The sequence below is a fragment of the Phoxinus phoxinus genome (genome assembly GCF_949152265.1).
Source record: "Phoxinus phoxinus genome assembly, chromosome: 8".
Taxonomy (NCBI): domain Eukaryota; kingdom Metazoa; phylum Chordata; class Actinopteri; order Cypriniformes; family Leuciscidae; genus Phoxinus; species Phoxinus phoxinus.
The window spans coordinates 11,638,263-11,664,736 of record NC_136883.1 but is presented as its reverse complement, the minus strand read 5'-3'; the positions used below and the strand labels follow the sequence as shown (position 1 = coordinate 11,664,736).

At 37.9% G+C, this 26,474-nt stretch overlaps 1 protein-coding gene across 2 annotated transcripts in view; it reads right to left on the bottom strand.

The window, feature by feature from the left end:
• The window catches only part of mafa (MAF bZIP transcription factor a), a 155,880-nt gene that overhangs the window by 106,468 nt on the left and 22,938 nt on the right, over positions 1–26,474 (bottom strand). Inside the window, exon 3 of one of the 2 annotated variants that reach the window (XM_079620093.1) lies at positions 20,485–20,877. The exons of the other annotated variant lie outside the window; for it this stretch is intronic. The gene's annotated coding sequence lies outside the window, so the exon portion shown is untranslated. Of the gene's footprint in view, positions 1–20,484; positions 20,878–26,474 lie in introns of those variants that run through there. 2 annotated transcript variants of the gene reach the window in all.

Sequence of the window (26,474 nt, the reverse complement as noted above, 5' to 3'; positions counted from 1 at the left end):
TAAATTAATTTAAATTCACCAAGAGCAAGGGTGTCCAATCCTGCTCCTAGAGGGCCACTCTCCTGCAGAGTTTACCTCCAACACACCGGCCTGGAAGTTTCTACTGACCCTGAAGACCTTGATTAGATGGCTCATGTCTGTTTAATTGGGGCTGGAGCTTAACTTTGCTGGAAAGTGGTCCTCCAGGAGCAGGATGGGCACCCTTGACCAAGAGCATCCAGAGACCCAAAAACAAAAAGGTTTAACAAGTCCTCTTGTTCTTTCTGCATTATATCAAAGCAGTCATCAGGACCTTTTTATGTTCATGTTTCAGTGTTTACACTTCCCATATTCTTGCTACTGGCAACCTTGTAAAATTGTTCCTTTGTGATGCTTTCCGCAGTGCTTTTTTTCTCTCTCTTTTTTTCTGTGGAGGTCAAAGTGGTGCATCGTGTTTGTGTTCATAGGGGTGTTGGATAGGGGTGTTGGATCCCTGAGGAAAGTTATTTGATAGTGACTGTATTCTTACACAGAGTCCTAATCAGGCACAGTAACGACAAGCAACACTACATTTTGTCTTCTGATTATTAGGCTTCATGTAATTTACACATAACTCACTGGACTCAAATCCAACTCGTCATACATATGAAACGTTTAAAAAACGAACGAGGCACGCTTGATTGTCATCTAATATCCCATGTTTCTTAATTTCCTCAAACAGCAAAAACAAAAACATTAAAAGGATGGAATCTATAGAAACAAAATAAAAAAATACAAGGTATGTGTTCTTAGTTTTACATTCATTCACAGCAGAGTGCGCAAATAGAGGGAACTTATCCACACAATGTTCTGTTTTGATTGTTCAGGCTGTGATTTTGTTGCATACTGCAGCATTTCTGCTTTCAGTGCGGACAGAAAATTTGCTTAATGGTGGAATATTATTGTGTCACGCCTAGTTATGACACTGTATAAGGTGTTCAAGGTGAGTAAACAATAGTGACAACCAGGTTTGACAGAGACAACATTCTGGAAGATTTAAACAAGAAAGAAGACCATGCTTATATGTATACATGTCATCTTGAAATTAGCATGTCCTCAACCATGCAAGCATCAGACACAAATGCATAACTTGTGAAATGTTTGAATTGTACCTAATTTAAGACGCACTAGAAGAGTCTCACACACACTTCCAGCAGTCCCCCGAGGGCAAAGCTGGACAACTCAGCCGAGGCTTTTTATGACAAATATTGATCCTCTTGCCAGGGTGCGCCGCAAAAACTCTGCCCAGACAGACAACAAAAATAACTGTAACTATATCACAACTTCCTGCCAGAGGGAATTAATCTCTAGATATGAGCCCGCATGGAGGCTATTTCTGTCCGCAGCGGGCTGCAGCGCTTCATGCAGGAGACCCATGCGCAGGACCCTTCCCTGGAGATGTGTGAGTGTGGGAATGTGTCAGGATGCTGCAGATTACCGTAATAAGAGTGTATAAAGGTTTAGGGGTGTAAGACCGAGCGCTGATACAAGTGTAATGGACTGCGAGCAATAGTGTATGTGTCAGAAAACAGCGTCATTGATGGATTAGGAGAAGAAAACCGGAGGGCTGGTGGTATGTTACCAGGAAAGAGAATTACAGTAGGAAACTGGGGGAAGAAAGGTCACATTGTCTGCAGAAAGATAGAAAATCCCATCCACCTCTTTTGTTGTATTTCAAATATCCCAAAAGCAGATGAACAGCTCAAAAACTCCAGGGAGTCTTTACAATATATCAGTTTAGAAAATGTTCATTTACACACACACAGTGCACACCCACATGCACAACACCACATGGATAGGGTTCAAGATTACAATCTTACGGAAAACTTAAGTGAATTTGTGCGCACTTAAAAGCTTTCACGCTGATTATTTACAAGTGTGCCCTCTACCCCACCATATGCTGCAGATTTTGTTTAATTATAATAATACTGGAGTCTTTGTCCAACAAACTCCATTTAAGTAATAACTATATTTCTATAATGTTCAGAGCATTTTTCTTAAGCCCAGACCCATTTAATTAAGTCAAATGTCAGTTAAGAGGCTGTTTGAAATATTAAGTGCATCAGGAAGGAGAGAAATGCGTTCAGTTAGACATCTGAGAGATGTGGATGGTTGTGCAGGGGGAGCACTTGCTATGGCAGAAGCTTCATTGCTGGTTTAAGAATGAGAATGTCTTTCATTTTGTGAGGAACGGTTGAGGTTTCAGTGGGGAGTTGTGTAATTCACTGTTCAATTACAGGAATCAGCAGTCAACCTGACAATCACACTACAATAAAGTGCACGGTTAAGCAAAAACACAACCATTCACTCCAAAAGCGGAAAAAAAAGCTATTCAAATGTGAGCAAAGCGAAAAGGCAAAACGCAGAATATGAAACCATTCACACCAAGCGTGAGAAAACAAGGCAGTGTGAAGTGAATCAAATTATTCACACCACGTACAAAGCTAAAATGTGTAGGTCTGAAAAGAGTATGAACACATGACCTAAAAACTATGTTTTTGGTCTGTGACACAAATCTAAGTAAAAAAAAAAAAGATTTGATCCTTTATGTAAACAGGTCCATAATAAGTTATTTGAAAGAGAGTGACAAAGATAAAAAGAGAGAAGGTAAAGGTTCAGCCTGACCTCACAAGCAAAACTGAAAGAAACGAAAAAAGACAAAGGAAGAGTGAAATCTTTGAAGTGTATGATATAACTGTTCTTGTTATTAAATGTCTGAAAAATCCCTTCTTCTCCCTCATACTTGATTTGCTTTCAACATCAGAGGAACACATTTCAATTGACACACATCAAATTCAAAGCATAAGAATGTTTAGGCCACTGTACAGAAGCAGTGGGCTCTTCACTGACCCCCATGTTTTCTGGGACTGAAGTGTTTGTGTATTCTAAGGGCATTATTAAAGCTAAGCGTGCTCTTAAAAAATGCATCCTGCTATAAAACTTACAGCAGCCCCACAAAACAAGGCCCATTTACTACTGAAGAAATGCTCAAGCATTTGTTCAAGTACACATGCATTGCTTTCTTACAAATTGAGGTTCACTTTTTATACTGTATTCTAAACATTAGGTTATATACTATTGTGCTGTACAGTGGTAGACTATGCTACTAAACAATTGCCATGTAGTTATTTCACTTTATGCATTTGGATTTTAGATTGTAACATGTTTATGGACAATGCTGTGTTAAATATTTAACTTGAAATTTGGGTGGTCACACACGCATGCATGCACGCACACACACACACACACACACACACACACACACACACACACACACACACACACACACACACACACACACACACACACACACACACACACACACACACAGTGTTCGGTAGATTGCTCACAAAATGTAGTCAATTTCTGAATACAAATTACATGACAAAAATTTAGTAACAATCTAATACATAACACATTTTTAGGTAAGTAATCTGATTTCTTTTAGATTAATTTTGTCCTTGTTTATAGTGATATAAAAATACAAAGAGAAAGAAAAGCAATTCCGTTCTTTATTATCAACAGTATGGGGTTCTTACGCTGATGAAAAGGTTATAATTAATACAATCTTAAAAATGTTAAATTAAAATACATAAATCATAAAAAAAGAAAAAGATTCAAATACCTTATTTGTTTTGAGGCTTCTTAATTTTAAGTGTAATTATAGCCACCTGACTTGTGGCAGGTCTGTGTGGGCAGTTCCACAAACCTTTGAAGACATTACGAACATATATAAGCAATAGGCTTTTATTTATTTATTTAGAAAGGGACATTTAAAAATAACAAATAGAGAATAAATTAATTATTAATAAAATACTGCTATATTTAAACATTATGCATTCATATATTATGCAAATATTATGGAATCAATAAAAACTGTATTTTAAAAGTAATGTAATCTAATTAGAAATATTACCTTGAACTGGGGACCATCTTGGTGTGAGGCCACAGTGTTATCATGCCTCTCTATTATCAAGAACATGATATTATGTTGCAGAAAATTATCTGTTAACATATTCTTTGAAGAACCAGCACTAAGACGGTTTAAAGAGATTAACTTTAAAAAGATCTTTAAAGAGATTTTTTCAAGATTAACTACCCAATTTTTTATTTTATACACACAGGTAGATCTTGCGGGTTGAATGTGATGTCTCAAAGCTGGTCAGGTTAATTGTTTACTATGAGTGTGCCTCTGTGGTAATCAGTTATTATCTCGATTTTGTGGTTTTCAGGATAGAATCTCTCTAACCATACTCAAAGACCCATGACCCCTTCTCAGAAAGAGTGTGCCAATTTTATGAATAGACAAATACTAGAGGTTATTCACTGAGGTTTCCTTTTCAAGTCTCACTGTTTCTCTCTCTTTCTTCTCTCTCTCTCTCTCTCTCTCTCTCTCTCTCTCTCTCTCTCTCTCTCTCTCTCTCTCTCTCTCTCTCTCTCTCTCTCTCTCTCTCTCTCTCTCTCTCTCTCTCTCTCTCTCTCTCTCTCTCTGACGTGTTTGTTTGTTTGTGTGGGCACCAGTCACACATGGATTTGAGTCTGATATGTTATATATATATAATATTATAGGTGCTGACACCTGCCAGTATGCAAGAACAATTCCTTATATTGTTAAATGAATATTATGGATTTGGAAAAATATTTCATGCTTAACATGCTTAAAGAAATAGAGTTACCTTCATATTTATGTCATTAAACCTAAATAAACTTTAGGTAGCATGCTAACTTCAACCCACTCATTAAATTATCTTTCAGCTGTTACTTTCTAATGACAGCAGTTGGACTGAAAGGGAAAACAGACCATAGAACTTTATGCCAATGTTTGCTATAGCACCCCTTGTGTCAATGCTGAGAATGCAAAGCCTTGGAACATAAAAATCAAGCTTGTTTAGCAAGAAAAGTTTACATTCATATATTTCAGAGTATGTATTGGGCTTTTAAAATGCAAATACAGTTGATCAATATGTTTTGTCTGCAAATAAAACATATGCTTTTGCTAGAATGCTCTATATGTTGAGTTACAGGAAGATTTTAGTATATTTAGTAAAACTTTTTTTCTTCTTCTTAATTTTATCTATGAATAATCTGTACATCTGTGTGTGAAAGACCTAAACAGACCCTGCATGATGTGCGATTAGACCAAGAATTCACAATTATAATTCACAAATCCACAAATTAACTTATGCAGATATGGAGAGACATCATAGTCTTCCTGCTTTGAGTGCGATTGGAGTTAAGGGGGTTGGGGGGAATGGAATATTAATTTTCCCTGTGAAAAGATGATCCCCACAGGGGAGTGGGAATTTCTGCACAGTCTGCAGTACAGTGGTTCATATCTGGAGGCGTTTCTCTGGGCTGGGGGGTTTCTTATTAGACTCTTGGAAACAACAAATTAGACTCTTGGAAACAACAAAAGAACTTCTAGATCGGACTTATGGTGGAGGTTGATGCTAGCAGGTTATCTGTTTAAATAAAGTCCTGTGTAAGACTCTGCAATTGTGTTTTATCATTAATCACATTATATCAAATATATATTATATCACATTATATCACATTACACAAACATTATTTTCTCTTCAAGTGTTTTCATGTGAAATCTAAATGAGACCACATACTTACCGTATTGATTCATATTTTAAATATATATTAACCCTTACAGTTATTAAGGGTGCAGTCCGGTTGATTTAGACACTTTTTGCCATAGAGATTACTGGGAAAAAGTGCCCTAATCAACCTAAATTCACTCCTATTATTTGTGGTGTTTCGTGTATTGTATAAAATGGATATCAAATCTCCCTGTTTTACCATTTAAAGAAATACAATAGAGAACAGGATGAACAAGGGTGAAAATCCACATAGCAGTACATTAACATGGTCACAAATACACCATTCTATTTTAATAATGTATTACTAAATGTTGAAAGTATACATTAACTAAGATTATAATACATGATGTAGAAGTACTGTTAATTATTATTTCATGTTAACTAAAATAGTAAACTAATGTTATCTAATGAAACCTTATTGTAAAGTGTTACCATTCATTTTACACATGCGCAAACAGTATATAAAGTGTTTAATTTTGCAGTCGTATAAAACAATTCTTAAATCATTAGTAGATCTCTAAGGGCAAGTAAAAAAGTTCAGTTTTGGACTCATCATTCGGAGCAGTCTGGAAAATGTCTTGAAGAGTGACGCACACCGGTGGGGGTTTTCACCCAATGCATCGTAGGTTATTGAGTACTCTTGGATTTCCTCTTCCACCCACTCTGATCGCTTGAGGCCCAGGTCCGACTCAGTGATGAGTGCTACACGTTCCACACATGCGTATGTAAATGTCTCCTTGAAATGGTAAAAACATCTCTTGCTTATTCATGCCCTGACCTATGAGAAGACTTCTTATACTTTGTTATATCTATTCTGGGTCAACAGCATTCATAACGGTAAAACAATGATTCATTCCAGAATAGTATTAAATGTCAAAACTACACCATCTTAAATAACTCACTAAAGAAAATCACTAAAGACTCCATTAAGTCGCTTAATGAGTGCAATTTTCTTTCATGTGTATTTCCTCCTTAAAACCGAAAGTTGGAATTTGACTTGACATATGTGTTTGACTTCCTTCTTTTAAACCGGCATCATTGGGAGTGATTTACTCATTCTAGAGAAAATTCTTTGGGGCAAAAATAAGAATTTTAAAAGATGAGTCTCCGATACTTTTTGGTCTGTATATTTTTTATATGCATGTCTGTTAAATGTTAATTTTGTCAACTTTTAACATTGCACTAGCATATAAATAGCCTAAAAGCCATACAACAATTTTACGAAGTTAAATTGACACCACAACGTTTTTAATAGCAGGGACAGGCCATAGATTTTGCCATTCTGTTTTTGCAAATGTATTTTATGGAAAGCTCACAATACTTTCAAAGTTTAGAGTTTGCAGATGACAATTTATGAGAGAAGTAAATGATCATTTGTTGTGGTTTTACGGCTGGAGTTTGTCTTAACAGGCGATTATAATCCATTCCAGAATGTGGGTCTGGACACAAAGATGTAATGCGCTTCAAATTAAAAAGACGATGGAATCAAAAGAAAATGCGAACATTCAGAAGAGCTTTGGTGGTTTCCTCTTTAACGGCACCCATGAAATCAACATGCCACAAGTGTAGAGCTGTCTAGCCTCTAACAGTGTGTGTCAAAACATTTCCTGTTAAAATATGTTTTTTTTAAATAAAATTCACAAAAATGTTGGAACAAATCTGTGCTGTAGCAATCAACTTCTGCAGTGAAGACAGAAGATGGGTTTAAGGCTGCAGCTTTAAACCAACACCAAGAGCTGCAAGTACTCAAAAGCCTTTTTGACTGCAGTTCTCTGTCCATAAACTGAGAAAAAAAATGAAAGTTTATCCTTCCAGCTGTCAAACTCAAATGGTGTTAATGCCATAATACTTGAGTTGTGTGACACACCATTTCTTTTCTAATAATAAAATTGTTAGTGCTCACTAATAGCATAGCAGGGGCCTGCCAAAAGTCTGTTTTGCCGAAGAAACTGCACAAATCTATGGTGGCTCATTGGGTTCAAATCATGAAGATTGTGCTATAGAACCTTATAACATAGTTATACCTTCAGTTGGGAAGGGCAGGAGACATTTTGAATATTGTAAAAAATGCAGATTTACTTTAATATAACTAATAGATTAATTAACGGTAATTAATTAATGTAAAATAAATCACAAATAGATTAATTTATGGACCCAAGTGCTTTTTGAATTTGTCTATTTAAGTTTAACTATTTAACTTGGCCCATGTCTGATCAATTACAGACTTTTAGTTTGACGGTTTATTTTTCTTCTCATTTTGTATTACATCAGCAACATCTGATTACTTAGTGATCTATTGATCAAAAAGTGGTGGCTTAGACTGAAAGAAACCGTATGACCAACATGTTAAAGTCATAGTTTTTTCTTTTTATGTGAAAATAAAAAAAACGTAAGAAATGTGCAGACTGATAATAATGGCAGTGATTAGGATTGCTATCCATCAAAAAATTTATATTTTAAAAAGTACAGTACAGTAATATACAATTATGCTAACGGATATACAATTAGGTAATGCTAAGTATACCAAGTATACTTAAATATTTTTTAAGATTTGATGCCACTAACCTGAAAACCTTTGGCAAATCCAGTTATTTGTTCTTCCTCTAAAGTACCTGGTACCATGTAAAAATGACTGTTTTACGCCTATGGATTGAGTAATGCCGGCCAGTCAGACTCAAAGTGACAAATGTTAGTTCTTGCCATTTTTGTGTGCAATATACTTCAGACAGTAAGTGACTGGACTGTGGGCAGGCCATGGGCGTGCACTCTGAAGCTAAGACTATATGGCAATTACAACAAGATGTAGATCCCTAGCACACATATAGCAATCTTTATCTCTGTTTAAAATGAATGAGCCACTTAGAGTGACTCAGTGAGGCGTGAGCTTTGCCTAATCTTTTCTCTTATATTTCAAGAAGAGGCAATTTTCTGCTAAATGTCATTACAATGTTTTTGCACAAGTATACCAGCAAAGTGGCTCCATTAATTGTGGTTGGTTTTGAGGAGATAATTTCCCTCTGTTAAGCAGGCTGTAAAAACACATGGCTTAGAGTGTAATTACAGACACAGATGCAGGCACATTTATCTGCTGCTCAAATGTATTATGAAGCCGGGAGTCATGTAAAAATGTATTTTCCTTTTGAAGAGCAGTTAAGCGCATGCCGCACGTCAGCTCACCCAAAAGAGATAGGGTGATGTCGTTCACACTCAAATGAACTGAGAGCATAAAGTGAGTTATTAAGCTGAATATTTTAAACAACAAATTAATAACACAGAGGATGAAAGGAGAGGATGAAGTGCAGAAAGTGACATGGTGCTCAAATTTCAAGCTAATTTCATGGATAAAAGTGCACTCACTATAACATATTGAAATATGGTTAGTTATATGTTGCTTGCTAAAACATTTATGTCGTCAGAATACAATGCTACTTTTGGAGGCCTGTCAGTGGAGAACCAGGCTTATTGCCAGCAAAACTTTAATCACTTCCACTGGTATAAAGCAAACATAATCCAGAAAGTACAACTTTTTTTTTAGACCATGGAAAGTTTTTTAAAAAATTGAGGAATTTCAGAACATTTCAGAATGCATCTATATAATTAGTTGCTATGACTTTTTTTCTCCCTCAGTTCTGGTAGAATACAGAACAAGACATGGCAGGCTGCTAGATTCCCAGCAGGAGGCCACATAGACTGCTCCCTACATTCTGCAAATTTATCAGAAAACTGCAAGAAAACATTTATAGCTGAATGTATCGGTTTTACCTGTCATGGGTAACATTACAGTGGAGAAACTAGAAATACCTCTGTAAACCAGTACTGTCATACACATGTGTGTGTGCTTACAACTGTGGGTGTGTCTGCATTAACAGTGAATTAATATAGTTTGGCAATTATTTATTTGGCATGAGGGTGTTCAGTTTAGACTGCTGAGACGACCAGTGGCCTGTTTTTCTGTGCACAGCTAAAATAGACTCTCACAGTGGACAGCCACTCAGGCTCGTCTATTTACAGAACACACACACTCACACACACTGCATATGTACACTGTTGCCAAGGCAATTTGTGGACACATATTCAGACTAAAGTACATGAAAATGCACTATTTATATAATGAAGTTGCACAAAATCCTATTCCTCCACTATTAGCAAAAGATTGCAACCAAGTTCTGCAGATACACAGTATGGTTGGTTGTGACATGATTGTTAGCTACAAAAGATAATGTAGAGAAGCAAAGAGCAGCATGGGGTAGATAAGGAAGATGCATCTCGTGACTCAATGGCAAGTTAGAGTAAAAAACAACAACAAACTATTCAGTAAAGTGATGTTAACCTACAGAATGTACCTAGCTATTGAGCGTTTGAAAGTGAACTATTTCACAATAGTCCTATCTTCAGATGTATATACTGTAACTCCATTAACAGTTTCAACAATTACATTTAATGTATTATTTTCTAGTATTAACAACTTAATTAACAAGATCTAAGAGTTCAATCACACATACAGTTCACAACAAGAGCGAAAAGCTTATTTCAAAAACATATATTTAAAAACACAATGCAGAACAACACATAAATAGTAAATACCCATCATGGTACTGCATTGCACTATAAAGTGTGAACTAGACACGAGAATTTGACAAACAGCCCAGAAGAGACAGTGTTGACCACAGATACGTAAGTCACTGACAGAAGCACTTTCAGCGCTAACCGTTAATAACACTTACGACTGCAGATTGTCACATTAATGTAGCAGCGGATACCAGCAGCAGTCACTTACAGTGCTGACAAACACTAGAGAGACTAGATGAAAAGCTACTGTACATAACACCTCCATCCACAACAGAAAAATTACGATTGTTTGGCATCAGGGACCGTCATTGGTTTTTTACTTGATTATTTATTAACCCTTTAGCTGTCACCCCCCTTTTTGAGAATGGACATTAAAATGCACTATTCAAGCTTAAATGGCTGTAATTCAAGAATGCTTTGGAGTATAGACCTAAGTTTGGTCTTGTTTTAAAGGGAAAAAATTGCAGATTATTGCTGAAGTGAAAGAACTTCAAAAAATTAAAGTATGAAAAAGTTATGGAAGTTTAAATTTACATTAAATCAAATATAATTTATTTAATATTTTTCTTTTATATAAAATATATATATTACAAAATATTTTTTACTATAAAATTACTATAAAATAAAAGCCATAAATCTAACCAAGTTGTGTTCCAAATTTGAAGTTGATATAATAAAAATTGAAGTTCCCATGAGATTTTGTTTAGGCGTAATACCAAAAATAGCCTCCGGGTGTCATTGAATTCCATTGAATTTAACTGTATGCATTCTGCCATAAAAAATGTATACATTTCTGTCCAAATATCACTTCTGTCACAAAATATGGAACCTTGAGACTCAGACCTTTCTGACAATATGTGTTTTGTCAAGATTAGAAAATATTTTGATCATAAATTATGAAACATAATAATGCCCAAAAGGGGAGGAGCCTGATAAAATAATTTAGAGTAATGTTTCTATGGTAACACAATGTCCAATTTCAAAACAGTTTTCACAGGATGAATTCTGAGATCGTAAGCTTTCAAATGATACCTAATTTATGATAACTACTAAAATATGAAATGTAATAAAAAAAGGCGATAAAAAAAGATAATATTATATTTTAGAGGATAATATATATATGATACTTTTTAGAAGGTAATATTATTTTATCATTTTTTTTATTGACAAATACTAGATTATATGTTTTATTATTAATTTTTAGCATGAAAACCAACATTTCAATTATTAAAAGTGTGTGCGTCGACTTTTTGTGACAAAGGTCAGAACTCCTGTTATATGTCGATTTTTTTGAGGTGCGCTCTTGTCATAAATTCATCTATTACTGTTCCTGCATAATTTGTAACAGAAAACAGTGCTGAAATATCTATTAAGGAGTCTTAGACCTTTCCAATGATATATAGTTTGTCATGATTAATTTAGGATTTAATTGTAATATAGTGAGGTAAACGTAGGCGTCCCGTATACGGGACAGTGACAGTTAAAGGGTTAAATACCTTGATTGCTACTTTTCACTACTTAAGCATTCTATGAACTATATGAATAATTTTTATTTGATCATTTTACAAAACTGTTTTGCGCATGTGCGCCCGCGTGCGCTATCACAACACCGCAATCAGAGGACACGCTGAAACCATCAACTCTCGATGCTGTTCTCTTCCTTCACAACTCGTACAGAGAAGGATATATTTGTGTAAATAGTTGTGTAAATAGTAGTGCAAACTGCTCAAACTTTGTTTTGAAGTTTAATGTTTGAGTTCCAGAGGAATCTGTGACAGTTTCATCTGTTCAACCACATCAAAGTTTCGTAATTTAAGTTCATATGCTTTTTTGGTCCCACTTTATATTAAGTGGCTTTAAGTACTATGTACTTACATAGAAAAATAAGTACAATGTACTTATTGTGTTAATGTTTTATTGTAAAACACTTTTGCTGCTATTGAGGTGTGATACGGGTAAGGTTAGGGACAGGTGTGGTGGTATGGTTAAGTTTAAGGGTGGTTTAAGGTGTAAGGGAAGGGTCAACAGTGTAATTACAAATGTAATTACATAAATTAATTACCGCTGTAATTACAAGCAGGTATTTTTTTAAAATATAAGTACAATGTAAAAACATATATGTACACAATAAGTCCATTGTATCAAATTATTAATTTCAATGTTAGTACATAGTAGTTAAAGCCACTTAATATAAAGTGGGACCGCTTTTTTTTCTTCTTCTTGCATGGTGAAACGGTGTTTGTAACCTTTTTTTTTATTATTATAGTTGCAAGCAATCATAAAATACAGTAGGTATATTGCAAAAAAAAAAGAAAGAAATGTACTGTGAGAAATGGACATGGGGTTCAAAACAGACTTCGGGTTCGAAACGGACATGGGGTTCGAAACGGACCTCGGGTTCGGGTTTAAAATATAACCATAATGTTCGGGTCTGGTCAGGGACGGACTGGGACTAAAAAACGGCCCTGGACTTTGACTAGGCCCGGCCCAAAGCAATCGGCGCGCGGAAACTCATCAACAACAACAATAACGCCTGGCATGAGTGTCACAAGACTTGAATTGTGGCTCATGATACTATACCATCCACATTATTATCAATACCACTGATGTTGACTAGATGTTGTGTTAAAAGCATATTATTCTAGATTAACTTTATACTACATATAAATGGAGGTCTCAACACACTGCAGTCCTGTGTAAAAAAAACTCTAGGCTGTGACTGTCTGATTTGGGGCGCTTAAAGTAATTTAAAGTTGAGCTGGAGTGGGTGTCTTTCTCTGTTCTTGGTCTAAGCTCAACCTGAATAAACAAAGATGGAATGGATAAAAAAACAATATGCTGTGTTACTGTTATAACAGCATATTATACAATCTATTCCATGAATGTATTACTTAATAATCTTAATTAATTTATGCAGTAATTAATCTTACTGCACAAATAATAATACCACATCTAAATGAAAATACACCATTACAAATGTAACTTCTGTATTCAAAATCTTCAAAGTTTGTAAGCATTAACTGTAATGTCACCAACATTTTTAAAAGTAAAAGCACATATTTCTTAATATTAGCTACTGCATGTGGCATTTTACAGCTAAAATGTTGAAGTTTAGCTGTTTTAACTACTGTAATAATTAAAAATGTAGCAACCTGAATATCACTTCCTAAAATCATCCCTAGCAAGTAACTCTCTTTCGCCTCTCATGTTCCATACTTACTTGCCCTGGATCTACCCGTGGAACAGCTCATCTTTCTGTCCCTCATCATCACTGGTGGCATGTTGCTGCATAGCTATCTGGCTCACTTCTTCACTGCTGCTAATATTTAACTGTGAGGTGCTACTGTTGGCTGTGCTGCTAAAAATTAGTTTGCGACATTTAGCGGCTTCAGTATCGAAATTCCGCAAAAAAAAAAAAGTTTTATCTCGCTTTCTCAGCCCCGCCCTTTTCTTTCCGGTTTTTACCCGCAGCCGCGTTAACAGGGGAAAAAAAACAGGTGATGACTGCGTGCGTGCGTGGTCGGTGGTGGGCCGGCCCGCCGGCCGTCCTGAAGTACCGGCCGTTCTGTGATTCTCCAGATCACACAGATGGCCAGTCCGCCCCTGGGTCTGGTTAAATGATATCGGGTACAGGCCGGGTTCGGGCTTAAGTTTAAAGCCCGTGCAGACCTCTACTATGAAGTAGTTTCAGATCTTGACTGCATTACAGTTCCATATCACTTCACAACATTGTTTTGGTTTTCAAATAGCTATCCAAATGCCACAGCCAAAGAACCAGACAACAGGATGAAAAAAAGACAACATGACAAACATGACTTTCTCAAAATGATTTAGTAATGTCAAATATGCTCTCTATTTTTCTCTTTTAGCACAACCCCACAATTTAATCAATGCAATTTTGAAGAGCTGCAGTTCATTTCACAGTTGTGAGATTGTAATGTTGATATTAAGTTTTGAGGGGTTAAACCAAGCTTAGCTATTTGTAGAGACTGCTGAGAGCAGAGACAGATGCAGGTCATATGGCATGCCCAATTTCTCTTTGTCTCTCTCACCTTTTTTCTCTGTTGGCAATTATTCCTTATATACATTTAACTCTTTCACACCAGTGGTTTTTTTTATAAATAAGTTGCCAGCCCGCATTTTGTACTAGCTTCATGCATTCTTTTTTTACCAACACTTGAACGTGGGTAAGTTTCATAAAAAAGACACAAACATATTGAACAAAAAGCTGAAAAAATAGTGTTTGTGTCAAATATATATATAGCCTATATATATACGGACAGATTTTATTTTATTTATTTTTTTGCATTTTTATTATAATACTAATTAAAATGATTACTTTCTTTATGAGTCATTTTCACAGATTTGGCTAAATTCTTGGGACAGTTTTAGTAAGAACAGCTAAAGTAACATACACAACTAAAGTAAGAACAGCTAAAGTAAGAACAGTAATGTGTTTTAGTAAAAACAGCTAAAGTAACACACACATAACTTGCACAACTCTTGCCAGAATGTGTTCACTCAGTCTGTTGATTTAGAAGATTCTAAACATTATATGTGGTCTGTGTCTGTCTGTCTCTTACTCTCTTCTCTGGTTGTTTGTTTATCCTCTTCCCCGCTGAACTGCGGCAAGCCTCTGACTGTGAGGCTGAACAAATCTTTTCTGTGCTTGTGTGTGGCGACTCTGCTGGAATTAGGAAGGATTTGTAAACATTAGCCAAAGAACAACACTAAAGTGTTTGAGAGCCTTAAGAGCACTACACTGCGGAATGAGTGTGGGTTTTCCTACTCAAGAGTGTTCGTAAATGTGGAGTGCAAGGTTGATGGGAGGTTTTCATGGAAGAGTCGATCTGAGGAGAGACACATTGTCAAAAACTAGAGAGAACATAGAAGATGAAGTGTGCTAATAATGACTCACTCTCTCACACACACACACACACACACACACACACACACACACACACACACACACACACACACACACACACACACAGTTTGTTTTGCTATACTTGTGAGGACATCCCATAGGCGTAATGATTTTTATACTGTACAAACTGTATATTCTATCCCCTTACACTGCCGCTATCCCTAAACCTACCCATCACAGCAAACATTCTGCATTTTTACATTTTTAATAAAGTACTCATGAGTACTCGTGAAATGTCCTCATAAACCACGTTTACACCGAGTACAGAGTTTGGAAGTACAGAGTAAACTCCTTATTCCTGTAGGGGAGTATAACCTTGTCAAAAAGGCCCTTTTTACATGCACACAATAGATATACTTAGGATCAAAAACTGATACTCACTATGTACCAGATGTGACTAAAAAAAATGTGTAAATCAAATATTATTGACCAGTTGATGATACCTTTTTTTGGACTGCAGTGTTTCTTTAATTGGTTCTGGCCAAATCAATTTTATTTGCAGTGGACAGTAAGAAAAGTCTCAGTACTGTACTTTAATATTGGTTTTAAGTATCTGTACTTTATAGTATTTTTATTTAGGAAATGTTTACTTTTACTTCACTATTCATTCCAAAGCATAATATCATACTTTTTTACTCCACTACATTCCATAAAAAAACATATCATTCCTCGTTATTGCTAACGTTATTTGAAGAAATCGCCAACGCCTCTGAGATACAAGTTTTGTCCGATTCATGAATGAGTTAATTCTTTCAAATGAATCTGCAGAATTGGTTCAAAAATAACACTGAACAATGCTTTTGTGAATTGGACTGGACAGTTGCAACTGTACGTGAGTCAACAACACACTGATTTAATGATTCGGTCAAAATGAGCCAAGAATTGGGATATTGCCGGAGCTTTGATGTGCACGTGGCTGATGGCACAAAAAGTTACAGTACTTACTAATTTTAGTATTGAAATGATTGTCAATGAAATCACATTTAGGTCATGACTGCCAGTTATTTGTGAACTACATCTGCTGCAAAAGGGCAAGTTTTTTAAGCCCATTGAAATGCTTAAATGTGGACATGTTTGCACATGTGTGTGTCACCATCTGTATGGGTAACTGGAGTAATATTTTTGTAGGGTATCTGTATTTTTACCCAAGTGCTTGATTTGTGTACTTCGTTCACCACTGTTCATTTGTATAGCACAATGCACAACGCACAACTATTCCTAAATTAATTTAGTTAAAGCCTCTGTGCCTTCCAGTCCACATTGAACAGTTTTAGACTGTTTTGTTTCGATTTAAATTAGTGATTAATTTTGCTGTGATATTAAGGATTATGAAATCTGTATGGTTATGCGCATGGATGGAAGATATGTTGTAAAATAGCAAAAAGCACTGACCACTTTCTGTTAATCTTATTCAACTTGTTGGTATCTTTAGCACACCACAGAGTAAAACATGGCACTTACAGTGAACACGTATTATCTTAAAACATGTATGAACTGAAAGGAAACTCAGCTGAAAGATAGCTCTGGCCCTTTTCGAAGATTGCCTCGGTGTTGTTTGTTCATTCAAGTGTATTGTTTATGTGAATCCCAAGGTAATTGTATGAATCAGAAATCTCCCCGTCTCAGCCATAAAAACAGACAGGGATGGTTGGTTCTTTTGCTCCTAAATTTAATTACTAGTTCTTTGGTTTTTGCAGTTTGCAGGTGGTCTGCGTCACACCACTAAACCACAAAGCCCAGATACAGAAGGTCCTAGAATCAAAGAAAGGCCTCAAATGTAAAACATTGTTCTAAGGCAGTATGATATCATTTTACGGCAAAAGACGAATGACAATGAATGGTGAAGTTCTTCAAGCTTTAAAAAAGAATGCAACAATTGTATAAAATGATCCCATGCAGCATGGTTTGAAGGAATAAGATAAACTTTGACAAGAAACACACTCAAATGTAATTTATTATGCAGTACTCTGCTGTATGTATGTCAGCCGCTGCTTTCCTGTGCAAGCGCATAAGAGCAGCATTTCATGCCTGTGAACACATTCTCCATTTTGAAAAATTTCAATCAATAACAACATGACAAAACCTGCTCTCTCCACCAGAACACCTGGGTAACCACCTAAAAGCTTTCTAGCGACCAGAGTACATTGAGAACCACTTAGCATCAAACTAGCAACCTCCTAGCAGTAACCACCCAAAACAGCTTGGCAGCCTCCTAGCAACCACAGAGGTATCAACAGTCAAATCAATTCGCTTTTGAGGGAACTCATGCTGCGTCAAAGACAACACTTTGTGGACTGTATATAGAAACTAGTCTATACGGGACTGTATATAGAAGACTGGCTTATCTTAGCCCAGTCCGAGGAGATGGCGTTTCGGGATCGAGATGTCGTTCTTCACCATCTAAGGCCAACCAACCTTTTGGCCTGCTGTACATGAGAACCCTACAGTGGTGGCTCAGGACCAGGGGACCAGTTTTCACAGAGGGGAAACCCATTCTGCATGATCAAAGTAACATGCAGGTGTTGGGAGCACCGTGTCAGCAGAAGATCATGACTACAGATGCATACCTCACGGGCTGGGAAGCTGTCATGGAAGGTCGCTTAACCAAAGGTCTATGGAGGGACTATCATCTTTCATGGAACATCAATTGCCTGGAGAAGATGGTTGTGTTTCTAGCTCTGAGACATTTCCTCCCAGACCTCAGAGGCCATCATGTTCTAGTTCTAACAGACAATACGCTGGTGATTTCTTACTGTATATAAATCGGCGGGGGGCCTGAGGTCTCTGTGCAGACTGGCGCATCAGGTTCTCCTGTGGTCCCAGGGCAAACTACTCTCACTTAGAGCTCATTCCAGGGGACAAAAATGTGGGGGCAGACATCCTGTCGAGGCAGGGTTGGAGGCCCGGAGAATGGAGACTCCACCCCTAGGTGGTGGAGTTAATCTGGAGGGAGTTCGGCCAAGCGGAAGTAGATCTGTTCGCCTCTCACGAGAATAAACACTGTCCGCTTTGGTTTCCCCTCACATATCCAGCTTCTCTGGGGCTGGATGCCATGGTACAGACGTGGCTGAGGCGGTGTCTGTATGAGGGGCCTACATATCATGCAGGCATTTAGGCTGTAAACAGACAGGGAGCGGTTTATTAGATTAAATTATTTATAGATGGACAAAAAACAAACAGGGACAGTTCGTTTGCAGTTTTTGTGACTGTTGTTATGTTTGTTTATGAAGGTAGTTTTTCTCACCCTCAGAGTCAGATATATCCACTTCAGTAGCACCTTCAAGCACCAACTTTTCCAGTCTTTTACTTAACTATATTCGGAAGTCTTTTACTGAGGGATTTGTTGATATATCATTCCTATCCTGAGTTATAGGTCCCTTTACTCCAAATATTTTTTAAGGCTATTGTCAGTATTCTCTAATGTACTAAAGCACAAAATAAGATATCCAGAATCCCCTCTGTAAAAGCCCTTTCAACTGAAATGTTAACAACCAAGAATTTCAAACTTGGTCCTTTCCAATTTCTAAATTTTGTTCTTGGTAATGTATGCAAAAGAGCGTCTATTTAAGTATATAAGGCATAATTTGCATATTACAACATTTACACACACTTTGTAATATATTGTTTTTCTTATGTTTATGCCAGTAATAAACTGGAGAAGTTTCACAGTGATATCTTCTAATTAAAAAATATTCCCTATTCACCTGTAGTGTCCCGCCTTAAACTCTAGATATCCCTCCACTTTATGCATTAAAGTGGAATGTATTTGCTTAATGGTGCAGAGAATGCCAGCTGGACCCAGTTAACTGCCCAGTGGCTTTAGTGCTGGAGTTCCTCCAAGGTCATTTCTCTGATGGGCTTTCCCCATCCACACTTAAGGCCTTTAAGCGATGGCCCTATGGGGAGGCACCAACTAATTGTTTGTTTCCTTTGTAGTGCTCGGAGGATGAGCCCTGTCGTCCAAGCCAGGGTTCCTGTTTGAGACCTGGCAGTGGTTCTTGAAGGGTTATTCCTGGCACTCTTCGAACCCATTAACGAGGTGTCTGATAAGTTTCTCTCCTTTAAAATGGCCTTCCTTTTAGCTATTACATCCCTCAAAAGAGTTAGGGAACTGCAGGTGCTATCTTTTGTTGCTTCTTGCCTCAAGTTCGCTCCTGGAAGTAAAGGCCATTCTCCACCTTTTGTGCCCAAGGTGCCATCTAATGTGGCATGGTCTGTTATCCTGCAGGCTTTTCATCTTCCACCACATGTGTCGGCTGATCAGGAAAAGCTACATCTACTTTGCCCTGTCCTGGCCTTAAAGGCCTATGTAGGTAGGTCCTCGGGCTGGAGAAAGTCGGACCAGCTACTTGTGTGTTTTGGGTCACTTAAGAAGGGTACCCCTGCCACTAAGCACACCATTAGCAGGTGGATTGTGGAGGCTACTTCTTCAGCGTATGAGGTGCACAGTCTGCCTTCACCACTCCTGATAAGAGCCCACTCGACTAGAGGAGTGGTGTCCTCCAAAGCCCTGGTATGGGGGGTTTCCCCTTTAAGAGGTCTGGAATGCTGCTGGTTGGGCCTCCCCACACACTTTCATTAGGTATAATAGCCTAGATCTGCCCTCCATGCCTGGTTCTCAAGTCCCTATGTACTGAGTTGTGCCAGACAAGCTTCACACCAGGACAAGCAGTAGTCAGTGTGGTGCAGTGGATATTTAATTCCCCGAAGTGGCATCTTCGACACAGCACGAGTTCCCTCGAAAGGAAATGTCTCGGGTTATGACTGTAATCCTTGTCCCCTGAGAAGGGAACGAGACACTGCGTTCCTTTCCCATACCTCCTGATTGCATGAGAACAACTTGCTTCAGCCCATCAGAAGCTAACAGTGTAATCTGCCAGCTTCCCATTGTAGCTTCCGTGCATGCCGTCACATGTGACGTCATGACACAATTGAGATTGGACTAGTTCCACACGTGCTTCAGACGCTATCACGCTGGAGGCGTTCCCCAAAGTGTAATCTTCAACACAGCGTCTCGTTACCTTCTCAGGGCACAAGGGTTACAGTCTTAACCCCAGACGTTCAGTTTGTGCACTACAAGTGACTCACATCATTCATTCATTCTTTTTCAACTTTTGATTAAGGCTATGCAGAGTCAAAAATTTCCTTTCAAAGATTCCCAAAGCCTAAGAATGTTTATCAAAATAAATATCAAGGTAAATGACTATTCTGGTTGAAAAGAAGATGTATAAACGTTTATAGCTTTAAGTAAAAGATAACTGGTCATTCTGATTAAATAATGTTTGTTTGAGAATATCAGTTTGGGGCAGAATGCATTCAGTACTCAACAAGACAAAGGGAAGTGAGCTGTTTTGCAATTCCGAGGGCGTGCAAACAGTTGCATTTTTCATACTGCATACCACATGTAAATGTCCCGATTTGCGGTCAGGTTTTTTGCATGCACTATTGTACTCCAAGTAAAGCCTGCCTCCTTAATGACCCCAGCTGAGTTTTTGACCCAAACAGAACACATGAGAGCCATTAAAAAGCAGAGACGGTATCAGAACTTACACTGGTTGCATGACTCCAAAGCCACACTCCATAGTGAGGCTAACCAACATACACAGAGAACAAGCCATTAAAAGTCTGTAGTGAAGGTCTCTGTCTTTCCCTGCAAACATAAGCCCTGTCCTGCTCACGGGGAATCATTTCTGACGGGTCTTTATAACTGAATCCCTCCAGTAAATGGCTTTTCAGAAGGGTGACAGCAAGGCCAACCTGTAATTAAACATGGAAAGAGCATTCTTTTGGTTAGTAAACCATTACTATGTAATGAAAGATTGGGAGAGAGCTAAGACATTATATATTCCCCCTCCTTATTTTACCAACACATACACACATACACATACCAATCATTTAACAGCAAAAAGCCACTGAGTCTTGTAAACACTAGTTATGTCTGGCCTAAAAACTTGAAGCAGACACGCTGACTCCAACAACCCCGCTGTTTGCTTTTCTTTAAATAAATAAATATAAATATATATATATAATGTTACAGAATATATATATATATATATATATATATATATATATATATATATATATATATATATATATATAATGTTATAGAATATAACTCACATGCATGGATATCATCTACGAGTAGCTTTCCATTAGTTGTCTTGCAACATCAAATTAAAAATTATTTCCCTGGTCATGTGGGGTAATATATATATATATATGGGATAACACCTCACACTTCAACTCAATAAGCTGCACATTTTAATGCGGGACGTTTTACGTGCAAGAGTTTGTTCAAACTGATGCAATCAAATCCTTCTTGATAAAGAAAATATGGAAATACATCATATTATGGTAGTTATGTGTGCTGCAAATTATTTTCCTGTTGTCTTAGACCTTCTATTGAGCTGATGTTGGCCACTATATACAGTAGAACCATGTAGCACCACCATAGTGTAAAATCATTTTGCACATTACAATATCTGGTCTGAGTGCAGGTTACCCTTTCCCAGCCACTACAGCTGCTGCTTTAGCAGACAGTAGAAAGGACACAAATGACTGATTAAGACCTTTGATTAGAGCAATTATAGTGGCGCTGCAGGGCTTACCCTACCACACACACACACACACACATAGGGAAAGGATATAGGACGCAGGGACACACTCATACTGCTCTGGATGATAAAACCTGTGGGTGGAAAGGATTGAGAAATTTTGCTGAGAGACTGAACAAACACTGTAATGAATCAAACCACAGGACTCCTTGGAGAGGCATTGCTCACTTACAATACAGAATTAAATTAATTTGAAGCAAACTGACTTATAAAAGAACCTTGTTAAGCAAATACAATCGCTACCTTCCCTTTTTATTGTGTCATGTATTTTGTGGCTACAGTTACTCTCAAGTATTATGTGGTCATTGCAATATGGTAGAACAGTTTTTTAAGGTTGTTTTAGCCTTAAAAAAGGGACTGATTGCTATACACATTCAATCAATATTAAGGCGTATCTAGACTAATAGAAATGTCATCAATGCTACAAAGGGTATAGGAAATATAGGCTACAATGACCAAAATTCTTAAGTATTATTCAGTGACCATAATTCTTAAATAACCTCTGCCCTCATTTACAACTCTTCACATTCTGTTAATTCTCTCAACCAACTTCATGAGGTTTAAACAGCACTTAATGAGTTAATATGCTAACCAGTTTTTAGCTGATTTTCCTTCACTATTTGACACCAGCTTATCTACAAACAAACAAACAAATAAAAACATTTAATTTAGTCACATTTTTATCACCCAACATCTGTGATTTCATGTACAGATTCACATAAATCTAATATCTGTTTCGAGATGTTGGCGTTACAGCATGTCATTGGCATGTGTTGGCATACATCACATATAATGTAAATTATATATTTTATATTTGTTCTAAAAACTTTTTTAAAATAAACTTCACCTGCGTTGATATAACTTGCTGCTTATAATAAGCCCATGCAATCTTACCTGACACTGATTTTAAATTGGCCAGTTTTACCAGTCTCTGCAATTTGACTATCCTTATAATTTTTTTTTTTTTTTTTTAGTCAGATGCCAACCATATTGCGAGATTGGCATACAGAACAGAAGCTCAGGTAGGTCAAAAAGCACACGAGGACAGTTGTTGTGATAATACAATATCAGCAATCCTAGAAATCTGCATTTGGACAGGATTAGATTTCTCAGAGGACCACTGTGTTATCCAAATACAGTAGGTAGAAAAACACAGACTTGGCAGATTCAGACAGATTTCAGTAAAACATGAATTTCTCTAACCTCCTGCGGGAAAACGAGTCCTATCTGAATAGGCCTTTTACTAATTTGCAAGCATTTAGGCATAACAATTCAGATCAGAAGTTAAAAAGATTATCTACAGGAAAATAAGAAAAATTGTCAATTGTGCTTACATTTCTGACTGATAAGTGCAGATACATTACAGATCTAATTATTTTGTACAAGTTATCTTGCGAAGTGGAACTTTGCTGCGCTGCGTCTTGGTTTTGACATTATAGGGAATATCGTCAGTATGACTGGTGCCTGAAGCACGTGTAACCCCACACCAAAATTCATTGGTGGACGGCAGTCCATGAGGTCACAAGTGGAGCAATTGTGACTATAAAAGGGCATCGGAATTACACTTTATCAGCTTTTTTGCCTTTCGGAGCAGTTTGTTTGTAGTGTGTGGTAACAAAGACGAAACTATGGATAAAACAAGCAGCAGATACTTTAGAAAGAGCGTGCCTCTGTCTCCACTTTTTATTACACCTAAGAACACCCAGAGTCTTTGCATTGATTGCTTGGGATTGGAGCACGCATGTTCAGCCCTTGAGGGGGCTGGATGGGTTCATTGTGACATGTTCACAGTGAGGAAGCTCCACTCACGCTTGGCCCTCTTCTCATGGGATGAGGTACAAGCATCTGCATCCCGTGGTTTGGATCCGAGGCAACATGGATACTCAGGTTGTGGGGCCTCGCAGGCCGAGCTGGCTGAAGAATTTTAGAAAGGGATTTCATTTTCTCAATCCTTGCTTGTTGGCTCGGGCAATCTGTTGGCTCAGGAAGCACATTCTTTGGCATTTACACTATCCAGCAGAGAGCATGTTGTTGACGCCATCTAGCTCTGAGGAGCTTGATGTAGTAGGAGAGGGCAAAGATAGTGAATTTGTTAAGCCCTCTTTTTCTGTCAGCCCCGCATACGGGGAAATGTTGGATGTAATGGGTCCCACCTGGACATAAACCTTACTTTAGCCGTGTTTCCACTGAAATTACCCGGAACAATTTGTCCCAGGAACTTTTTCCACAGGAACAAGCAATGACTGTAAGTAACTGATCCACAAGCGTCAGTGAAATGAATGCACGCTGTTTGCCCCCAAAACAACCCAAGTTAGCCCGCTTAGTGGAGAATACTTTCATTATGATTTAACAGCATGATATTTTCATTGTAATTTTACAGCATGATATTTTTTGCTCACTAAAACAAATATTGGTTACTAAATCAGTTCGTATTCTCGCAGTTATTATATTTTCATATTATTTTCCCGTGACGGTTAGAATAACCGTCAGTTTGGGGCATATGCGTTTCATATGTGCCCATAAAGGTTTTACCTATGCATTGAAATGCATATATTGGCGATGTTTTTGTAAGTTATTGTATTCTAATAGGCCTATCCAAGGATGAATACATTTGTTTTCATTTTACAAAGAAAATAATAGAAAATTGATAAATTTCGACTTTGTATCTGTGATTGCAATAGCTGTTCTGTGGTTGTCGATTAACTAATAAATTTTCACATACATTAGATTTAAAATGAAGTGTTCTGATGTTTATTATTACATATACTAACATTACAGATCCATTTATTCTTAGATTTGATATAGCTTATTGAAATTATATGCAAATAATGTATGAGTGGTCAGAATGACTGCTATGGCCATTATAGTAGTTATAGAATTCGGGTAGTTCTAGTATTAATAAAGCCTGAACCTCGTTGTGGGTCCATTGGTCATATTTTTAAAACTCCATTGTTGATTTGAATAGCAAACAAGTGTTACTGCACGCACCGCAATATATATAAAAAAAAATGAAGGTTGAAATAAGAGCCTGCGCTGAGTCAACCAATCAAAATGCGGCATGAACTCAACCAATCAGCATGTTCAGCGCCCAAGTCCCACCCCTGAAAGTTCCTGAACTTTGAAAAAGTACTACCTCACAAGCAGGGACTTTCGGAGGGTGAAATATTTACCCGGAACTTCATTTAGACCCTGGTTCTTGTAGTGGAAACACACCAAGTACCACCCCAAAGTCCCTAGTTCCTGGGGAAAGTTCCTACGGTGGAAACGCGGCTCTAGTCATATGATCTTATGATACACTCGATGAGCGATTCCTGGCAGACCATGATCGCCCCTCCCCCATGAGCCTGCAGTTTCTTCCGTATCTTCACAGTGAGTTGGAGAGGTCCTGGAAGAAGCCGGATTTAACACACATCTTTCCTTTTCCACTTTAAAATTATAAGAATGTGGAGTGATTGAGCAAGTAGCGATACGTGAAGATGCCCTCTGTATAAGAGACACTGGCTAGCTATCTCTCGCAGAGTGAGGCGCATTGATTGGCAAGGGGTATGTGTAGCAAGTTAGGGTGGTGGCCCTGCATACAATAGCTTTTCTGCAGCCATATCAGACTGTCCTGCTGAGAGATTTGAATCAGGAGCAGGGATTGTCTCCTGAAGTAGTCGCTGAACTGCACCGCACCACAGATTTGGCTCTCCGTGCCACCAAATAAACAGCTGCTGCCATCGGTTATTTGATGGCAGCGATGGTAATTATGGAGAGGTATCTGTGGTTAAATCTGCCGAGCATCAAGTAAAAGGAGAAAAAAAATCATTTTTGATGCTTAGGCTTCGCCCTCTGGACTCTCCATTGAGACGGTCATGGGAAAGTTCAGAGGCGAAGGTGTAATTGGTGGCATTTCAGGAAAGATGTGTGCTAAATCCGGCTTCTTCCACCCGTGTGCGTGGATACGGAAGAAACTGCAGGCTCATGGGGAAGGGACGATCATGGCGAATTGGAGAGCAGTCGGATGTCAGAAAAAATTTGTGGGCAGTCCACAAGCACCCTAGTACGTTGTTTACCTCCCTCCCCAAGGTAGAGTCAGGTTAATGGGCAAACTGCAATATGTCCTTTCTTTTGTTTGGATCCTTTTTTACCATATACTGGTAGGACATATATATAGGACGTATATACTGGTTCAGGACATATATGCCCTTGATTGGGAGGCAACACTTTATGTTGTAGCCTGAGCAGTAAGGAGATAGATTTTATCTTAGAAAAACAAGTAGTTTTTACTACAAGTCCACACCTTGTCTATGCTGACATTTTCGTACCTCACATGATCCATTTAGTGGGCTGTTCTGTAGAGCTTTCTCAGGCAATTTTGCTGAGGTGCAAGCGAGGCATACCAGAGCATAGTCGGGGCTATGTTGTGTGTTCCCCTCTTATTGCTCTTGGGGCTTTGGGCTGAGGCCTGTCCAGCAATAGCAGGGAGGGAGGCTGTACTAGCCTGAACTAGCCTTGTTAGAGGTAATATTTTATGGAGCATAGGAAGCATGGGGTCTTTTCCCTAGTGTTTGTGGATATTGGATTTAGGAGTAGAGCCACTATATAGATTTTTGCATGTCACTAAGGATGTGCCCTTGGGGTCGACGTGCTCTTGACTCCAGCTGAGTCATTCAGTGCTTTGGCCACTTTATCTATGCATATTCATAGCTTAGTGAGGCAGGCATTCCTTCAGCATGGTGTAGTGGTGATTGGTTTCCC